The following is a 9,085-nucleotide window of genomic DNA, read 5'->3' on the forward strand; positions in this document are numbered from 1 at the left end:
TACACTCTGCAAATTACTACAATGCATGAACAAATAATATTGACTTTCAGATTTAGGCTTTCATTTCTCCATTGATCTGCCAAGTTTGACTTTTGTCTTACAAAAAGTTCAATCTCAGTCTCACATGCAAATTTAATTAATTCTGATGTTGTAAGAGTTGACCTTTTTAACTATGTTGACTTAAACTGGGTCAATTTACTCAACTAGTAGTAGTACTATTTTTGTTAGATTCTGTCACCTTTAGAAATTGTTGTTTTATTGTGGTCTATATGCCCTTTTTAGCTTAAAGGGCAAATTGGTCATTTGGGATTTTGGTCAATTGATTCTGATGATAAAGTTTAGAGGTGTTCAAGGTTCGGTATGAAACTGTGAAACCGCCAAACCGTTTACATATATTTGATAGTTTATAATGAGTATTAGGTTAAATGTACAAATAATATACCAACTTGTTTAACCATTACATATATCTGATAGTTTATATTTCATGTTGAGTGAATGACCTGTATGGATTTTGCTGCATATATATATTTTATTAAATTTTAAAGCATAGGTATGGATACTTGTTCATCTTTCATAAGTCAATACCCATACGTAATGACAACTTACACAGACAATACATTAACAAAAAACAATCATCACTCAAACAAGGTTATTTAAGAACTCGACATTTTTTATTTTCAGTTTAGTTTAACAGTTAGCTTTTTTATAAGCACGATAAGCTCAGACCGTGAAACCAAACCGGGACCAAACTATTTTGGTTCGGTTTTATTTTTCAACGTTGGGTTTCGGTTTTTAATAACCAAAAATTGTAACTAACGGTTTGGCTCATGGTACCGAACCGTTAACACCTCTAATAAAGTCCGTGCTAGATGTAATAAAGGTTTTGAAATGTTTGTTTGCTTGTGATGATAGTAAGAGATGGATTAAGGACAAAAATTGGTATAGTCATTAAGGAAATCGTTGGTAAAGGACTTGAAATACTCGTCAATAACAAACCAAGTGTAGTTTACAGGTGTGATTATATTTATATTGGTTTGTTTTGACCCAATTCGTTTTGACCCGACCAATTTTCTTAACATTTTCTTTGTTTAACGTTCTTTTCAGGTTGGGGGAGGATCACAGAGGCAGATTTTGATGGAAATCGAGTAGATTGGTCGAGTTAAGTGGCACAATATGTTTTCCGGTGATGTATTGTATTTTATTGACTATTAAACCAAAAATTTGTTAACTTGGGAATATTTGTAATATTTTGACTTAAGATTTTAATTATGAAATGAAATGGATAGTTTTGTTATATTTGTATTTCATGTTTTTTTACCATGAAAATTTATATATTGTCATTATGTAAAAAAATTTAATTATGCAAAAATATATATTTAAAAAAATAGTAATACGATGACACACATCAATGTAAGTCGTATATCGGTGTCGTAAATGCATGTCATAAACGTGTGTCATAAATGCATGTCATAAGATATGACACGCGGATGCATGTCATATTCAAATTATGACTGAGGCTTCAACGACACGCATTTGCGTATCACCTGTACCCTTTAATGACAATGCGTGTCGTTAAAGGTGTTTTTTCTAGAGTTGTTAAATCAAAAAACCATATTGGGAAGTTTGACGGGTTCGGTTCTTTAAACGAGTGAACAGAAAAATAATATATTAGTTTTTAAAAATAATTAATTAATAATATAGAATAAAATAGATTAGTTAAGCAAAAATAATAAACAAAAAAAAACCGGGTCAGAGGGAGATCAAACCTGCGACCTCCGCCCTCAAAGACCCAAATGTTACCAGCAGTCCATTTAAGGTGACGTGCAAACATAACCAGTTTCAAAAATTAATATAAATAAACTGTTTATCCCAAAATTGATTATATAAACCCTAAATTCGATTTGATTCAACTTGTTACAATTAATCAAAACAAGTTTAGGGGTTTTGATCCTCTGGCAAACGCGATCAAAATCATGTGTTCAATTACCTTGTATGGTGAACAGAAGAGGGAGAACGACGAATTAGGGTTTGCGACTCAAGTTGAGATCGAAACTGATATGAACGAGCTTGTATGATAAAATTTCGCTAGGGCTTTGGTTCGTGAGTTTGTAGCGATGGTGTGGTACAAGTTAATTGTATTATTATCAAGTAAATATAGGGTGACGAGATTGAATAAGGCCGCGGTTCGTTAATGAGGATTTATGTTAACAATTAGCTGTCAAAATTCAAATTAAGGTGTCGATTGAACGCGTAGTTGACCCATTAACGAGTAAATATGATCAATTTTGTGATTTAGGGCTAAATTCTTGGACAAGAATTAAAGATCTAATAATAATTAAGAAAAAAAAAAAAGAAAAGAGAAAGAAATTTCGACAGGAGGGAAGAAGAAGTAAATATTTTGACTTATTTGCAAACAGGTCCTTAGAGTTTAGGTTAATATTCAAAAAGTGTAAACAAAATCATAATTAAAGATTAAACTTGCATATAAATGAACAATATAATTTCAAGAGGCGTGTAGTGACATTAATAAAATAGGGATAAAACAAAACCGTCGGTTTAATTGAATAAAAAAAAATTAAACGGGTCCGGTTTTCGAGTCCGAAAATTGACGAATGTTACAGTATTAACTATCACAACGAATATACACAACCCCTAAAACATAACAAGGAAATGAGGCTAGAAACTCACCTGAACTCGGTTACGTTCACCGTTAATGGTTATCCCTTTCTTTAGTTGTGCACTGCTAAATGTATAACAATTACGCTTATTAATTACTATCACTATCCATATAGTATTTCTAGTTTAATTATAACCCTCGACGAATGGGGGTCCGGGGGCAGCACCCCTGGCAGCGGGGTTCTAGGGGCGGCAGCCTCTAGCGGGGTCCATGGGGCAGAGCCCCTGGCTAGGATTAAGCTGCCAGTCAGCTTGAAAAAATTTTATTGTCATTAACGATCTTAACACATTTTCCATTAGAATTTTAAATTATTACCTAATTCGCTAACTCATTCGCTATAACGAATTAAGCCTAATTCGTTAACTGATTCATTATCTTACATGATTTGATTCGTTAGCTGATTCGTTATTCTGGTTTGTATCTTAACATAGCGAATGGTGAGTAACAAATCACCTAATTCGTTATCTTAACATGGTCTGGTTCGTTATCCTAGTTCGTTAGCCTAATTCGTTGACGTGACCTTATTCGTTATCTTAATATAACGAATGGATAGATAACGAATTAAAGGTTCATTCATTATCAAGTCGCACAAAAGAGTCCCATTCGTTATGACCGCGTAATGAATGATTAGTCATAATGAATTATCACAGTTCTTATCCAGACTTTTACTCAGGGTCAAATTCAAAATCGTAAAGAACACGAAACAGTCAACAAGCATAGGATTTCCAATAAATCCTCATTTCGCGATGAAATAACAAGAATCTGGTATCAGTGGATTCGCAATACCAGCGCCAACAAACCCTAATCATCCATTCGTTCAAACATCGGGTTTTAAAAGGTGCGATTTGTTCATTTCTAAACCCGGTTCATTAATCAATCGATTAACCCATCAAATGTTAACGGATTTCAGTAAGATTTGTTGCGTTTGATTAGTTTTTAACATACTCATACATATCTAAGATTGCTAAACAAAATCCGAACCTAAACGAACAAGGTCTCGTTATAAACATACCATAAATGAGTCGGTTTACTTACACGGTCTAGTCTTGATGTTGTTTTGGTTCGTTACAACGTTCTAGCACCAACGGGTTCGGGTGTTCACCTTCGGATCTTGGCTCGGGTTATAGGATGGTGTTTGTGCGTGTTTATCAAGGTGTAGGCTATGGTGTAGAGATGGATAAAAATGGAAAGGTTTAGGGTTTAAGGGGTATTTATACTCCCTTAAGCCCATGGACCTAAGCCTCATTACATGTCTTATCCCATCTTTTAAAGTCTAAGCCCACCTATTAGTTTATTTATCTAAACAAATAAACGACACACATAAAATAAACGAAATTTATTTTATTAGTTCTTATCGTAAGTAGGATGCTACACTAATCTAACTATGCTATTAAAACAAGACACACGCTCCACATAGGATGCCAAGTAGATGTCATGTCACTATTTCTTATTGTATTATGACCCATGACTCATTTCCTATTAAAACCCATGACCCGTAATATAAACTTTTGAAAAATGAATATTGTGTGATACGGGTTTTGAACCCAAGACCTCATGTTTCATACTAAAGGTGCTTATCAACTCCACTAAAATGGTAATTGTTTTAGATTTTTTACTTAACAAATATAAATGTAATTCTCTTCAAGTATAAAAACATTTTCATAATTTATAATGTCACACTATCTTCTCATATCTCTTCATCACATTGTCTTCTCATATATCTTTAGTACAACTATTTAAGATTGTTCATCATTTCTCATTTTATTTTAAATATAATATATTTTTATTTATTTTATTTTACAACCAAACCTTAGTTTTTGTAAATTTAGTTTTTAAATGTGACAACATTTTGTCATAAATATCACTGTTATACACACAATATTTAATATAACAGAATGTATTATCTTTTAAATAAATAAAACACCAACGTTTGGTTTTCAACTTAAAATTATAGTGTATAATATATCAAAAAACTTATTAAAAAAATCATAAGTAAAAGTATTATATGAAATAACTGAATTTAAGAATTATATATAATATTTTTTTTTTATTATATTTTTCACATATGTAGAACTCCGGCTCTAACCTAGTTTAATAAAATATTGAAGTTGGATTGTTGCATAATTTGCATAAAAAGAAATTAGTTATTAGGCTTCAACCAAAACCTTAGTGGCCAGTGGGTCCCAATAAAAGGAAAGTTATGGGAATGATTAAATTAGCGGGCTTATCCGATAGTCATAAACAAAAGGTGGTAGTTCATATACCTTAACTAGTGGGCTCGAAGAAAATGGTTGCTAGATTGACTGGATTTTTATACGAAACATCCGGAGGGGGGGGGGGGGAGATAAGTGTTGATTTAAGGATTTAGAAATGGAAAGACGATAATTTTCTGTCGTAGTTCTCGTGATCATGGCAGGGAAGATGGCTTGGCTTACATTAGCAAAACTTTGATGTGTAGTATACGTGTTGTAACAATTGAGATCGTATTGATTCTTGTGACATTGTTAAGTTTTGTTTATTGACGAAATAGCTAGCATAATTGAGGAAAAACAACTTATAGGATTTTGGATAATATGTGCTCTAAGTCAATGAATCAATATAACCATGTTTGTGTAATTATCAAATACTTGAATAAAACCAACCATATAGTTGATTCTTGTGTTCATCTTAGGCATGCGATTTGTATTTATTTTGATGTGATTAATTCTTGTGTTTATTCGAAAGACGGTTTATAGTATGCCATTTGATTGTGTCAGTCTAGCACACACTAGCACGTCTGGTTAGCAATCTGATAATTGGCGTATAAGTACATGTATCATGATCTAGGCCAGTGGTAGATTTATGTTATGTCTTTGTAATTGATTTATAGATGTTATATCGTTTGAGTCAACTAAGTAACCAAACCCGAAAGTAAGTGATTGCTCATTTCTCGTGTTAGTTTTTGTTTTCTGATTAATTAAAAACTTAACTTAATATTATTCGACAAATGCGTAATACTATCTACAAGCTTCGTATGGATACAATAAATCTGGCTATCCAGGTTAATAGTTTTTATATGACCTAACGAGCGCCATTTGAGAATAATATTACTCCTAGGTTAAAATGTTAAATACGTTGTTTATCCTAGGCTTCAAAGCTAATAATATGAGTGCCTTTAAATTTGTAACTTTACTTGAGAATCACAAGTTTAATTATATAACTTATGTTTTAAAGGGTTTAAATTTTTTTATTAACAGTTAAATATTTTAATCGGAATACTAACAAAATAACACAATATGATTTAAAACTATATTTTAAAGGAAATGAGTTTGAAAAAAAGACTAAAGTTTGATAACTTTTTAAAATAATCAGGACGACTTAATTTTTTTTAAAACACAAGCCTTGGTTGCGTGTTATAATTTAATAACTAGCAACGGGGTTAATTAAAACACCACTCCATTGTCATGTATATAGTGAGTTTTTAACTAACAAATCCTTTAACAATCGTGTTTTGGGTTAACAAAACTTAACTAGATATTAAAAAATTTAAAAAGAAAACAAAGAGAAAAAGAAATGACTGGTTTAGTGGGGGACCCCAACTTGCAAGTTGTCATGGGCGTTAACCGTTAACGGAAAGGGGGTATTTGGAGGCGTTAACCGGTTAACGGAAAGGGGGTATTTAAAGCTTTTTGAAAAAAACTTTCACCCAAATCCAAATGCCCCAACTTCAATGCGCCAAAGGCAAAGCCACTCAACACCTCATCATGTTAATCTCCGTCAAAGTTGTTGGAGAAACAAATTGAATTTTAAACTCAAATTGAATTTTAATCTCCGTCATGTATGTAGCTTTATGAGCTGGGGGTCTCTTTGGAAGCAGCCTCTCTATTCTCACGGATAGAGGAAAGACTTGCATACATCCCACCCTCCCCTGACCCTACCGATAGCGTGCTATGCGGTGGGATATACAGGGCTTGATTGATTGAATATAAATTTGAGTTATTGAGCAATGAACCCGGAACCAAAGATTTTTAATATGTTTAGATACAAAACCCCGCTTATTGAGCACGTCAACCAAACCCATTGCCATAGTCAATTTTCGTCTTTCCGAGTTCAACAGCAAACCATTAATTCTTCAAGTTATTTTTGGTGTTATTTTTCAATTGTTCTCCAACAAAAACTTGCCAAACCAAACAAGATGTGAGCCCTTTTGGGTGCTAGGCTGGAAGCGGGCGTGGGGAATTAGTGTATGAAACCATATTTTTTTCAGCCAGTTAAATAATTCGACTCACATTTAAAACAAACAATCTTTGTGCGTTTACATTTAGCTTATGTTATAAATGTAAGTTAAAACATACTAAGGCACATAAGTAGAAACACATACAACTTTCGTTTAGGCGGCATTACGTTGCTTGGCATCGCCAACGGCCACCATGCCAACGGCTCCACCACTGAGTCTTTGTACATTCTTTGTACTTATTCGGCAACAGCTGATTGTTCAAATTTTTATAACACTACCTATAATAAGGCAAAACAAACATGAAATGGGTGAGATTGACCATAACTGAAGTACATGGGAACCAAAATGGACCATCAAACATGCCATACAAATGTTGTTTTGCAAACAGAAAAATAACAGACACACATCAACATATCAAGAAATCACAATAATATGCAGCAATAACAAACACAAACCTAAAACAGACCTGCTATTCAAATATCAGGCAACTCTCTATTAGCAGCCTCTTCCATGTGGTATGCAAACTAATGTGTTCATCCCGCTGAAGTAAATCCAACTTTATTTACAGGGCATTAGAATGAAATATGTATAGTTTTTCCTATATTAGTGTAGTTCTAATTCTAAGCTATTAACAACCTGCTCGATTCTGCTATAGTTATTTGTTGAAGCCTCGTTTGTTGTCTATGCTTCTCAAATGTAGAGCTAAATGCAAGAACGCTAGACAATATAAAAAAATGTCAATAAAATGAGTTAATAGGTGGAACAAATTTAAAATTAGAATCACACCCTACTAAATCTGTAATGTATAACATCCATATATATATAAATTACCTTGTGGTGGTAGACGGTAGGCTGAAATCTGAAACACTTCAAATGAAAAAAAAAATAAATCATAAGTTAGGTACATAAAGTTAGCAATGGAATGTTGAAAACAAATTTAGGGTTATTATCGCTTACCAAAAAACAAAATCGAGTAGACTGGCTAAGAGAAATGGAGAAGGGTGAATTATTATTTGCCGGTGCTGCTGCCATGTTTGATCGGTAATAATATTAGGCAAAATGTGTCGTAAGCCACTAAAATCCAAGGCGACAAACAAAAAGGCTCACATTGGTAACATAAAAATCAAAACAAAGAGGATTTGAGTTACGCTATGGCTGCAAAATCACGGTCGCATACTCCATCACAGATGCCATCCGGATTTGGCTCCGCCAACATACGACTCGGATGTTCAAATGTCCCCTTAGGTTACATCGATTATCACAGCCTTAATGCAATTCTGCACAAAGTAAACCACCATAGCAGCTTGCATGCAGAGAGTTATTGTAAACAACAGGTACTAAATTAATTAATAGAAACAAATTATGAAACAAATTTGGATGAGTATATTATATTATAAACTATATTATTCAAAGATATAATATTATCTTTTGGATTAATAACTTAGGATAACATGTTAGCACACATGCTTATTTTGAAGCAATTCATTCCTATTTTCAGTCGGCATCAACAAACTGAAATTTTATTAATTAGTTCACATGTACTTTTATATGTGTAGTTATATATAGTTTGAAAATGGCATGTCTGCTATCTTCCATTGGTGTAATATTTACATTTGGAGGATATTCAACTAACCTAACAGGTCAACCATTTACCCTATGTAGAGAACACCTGAAACTTCTACTATACATACTTGACTATCAATAGTAAAAGTAGATGTTTATGACACAACCACTTGTATCATGTTATTTAAAGTATCAAGCCACTTTTATAACCTTTCTCAAAAGTCACGGTTGAAGATTGTAGTCGTTTTTGGCCTTCTCCAAAGGTCATTATTCTTAGTAAGTAGAAGATGGGCAAATCATAAGAACCTTTCTCAAAAATTTACGGTAACTTAATCAGATTATGTACTAAAAATAACCATCAATTTCATAAATTGCCAAGGCAAACACGCAATTTAAAAGTTAACCAACAAAAGCATAAAACAGGTTACAATAATAGTAAAAGACAATTTTTTTGTAGAGCCTTAACTTATATTTGTAGACGTAGTTGTACATCATTTGATACAACAATGAACAAAAACTTACTACGGAAACGTATAAGATGGAACACAAAATTCAACAGATATAGAAACTCAGAATCCAACAATATGTTAAAATCTATCTATCTATCATCTATTGAATGGGGAAAACCT

At 32.9% G+C, this 9,085-nt stretch overlaps 1 long non-coding RNA gene across 2 annotated transcripts; it reads right to left on the bottom strand.

Annotated features, from left to right (window-relative positions):
• Positions 1-6,965: 6,965 nt before the first annotated feature.
• On the bottom strand, positions 6,966-8,659 carry LOC143566974 (uncharacterized). Of its 2 annotated transcripts, XR_013141320.1 has the most exons (6): positions 8,001-8,659; positions 7,851-7,918; positions 7,725-7,760; positions 7,530-7,610; positions 7,349-7,417; positions 6,966-7,171 (listed from the first exon to the last, which is right to left on the bottom strand). It is a non-coding gene; the product is annotated as an uncharacterized LOC143566974 (long non-coding RNA). The 2 variants fall into 2 exon arrangements; XR_013141321.1 differs by having other exon boundaries at positions 7,360-7,610.
• Between the last annotated feature and the right edge of the window lie 426 nt (positions 8,660-9,085).

Source organism: Bidens hawaiensis, unplaced genomic scaffold (assembly GCF_021521415.1).
Source record: "Bidens hawaiensis isolate Kalapana, Puna unplaced genomic scaffold, B.hawaiensis_p1.1 tig00023156_1, whole genome shotgun sequence".
Lineage (NCBI taxonomy): Eukaryota > Viridiplantae > Streptophyta > Magnoliopsida > Asterales > Asteraceae > Bidens > Bidens hawaiensis.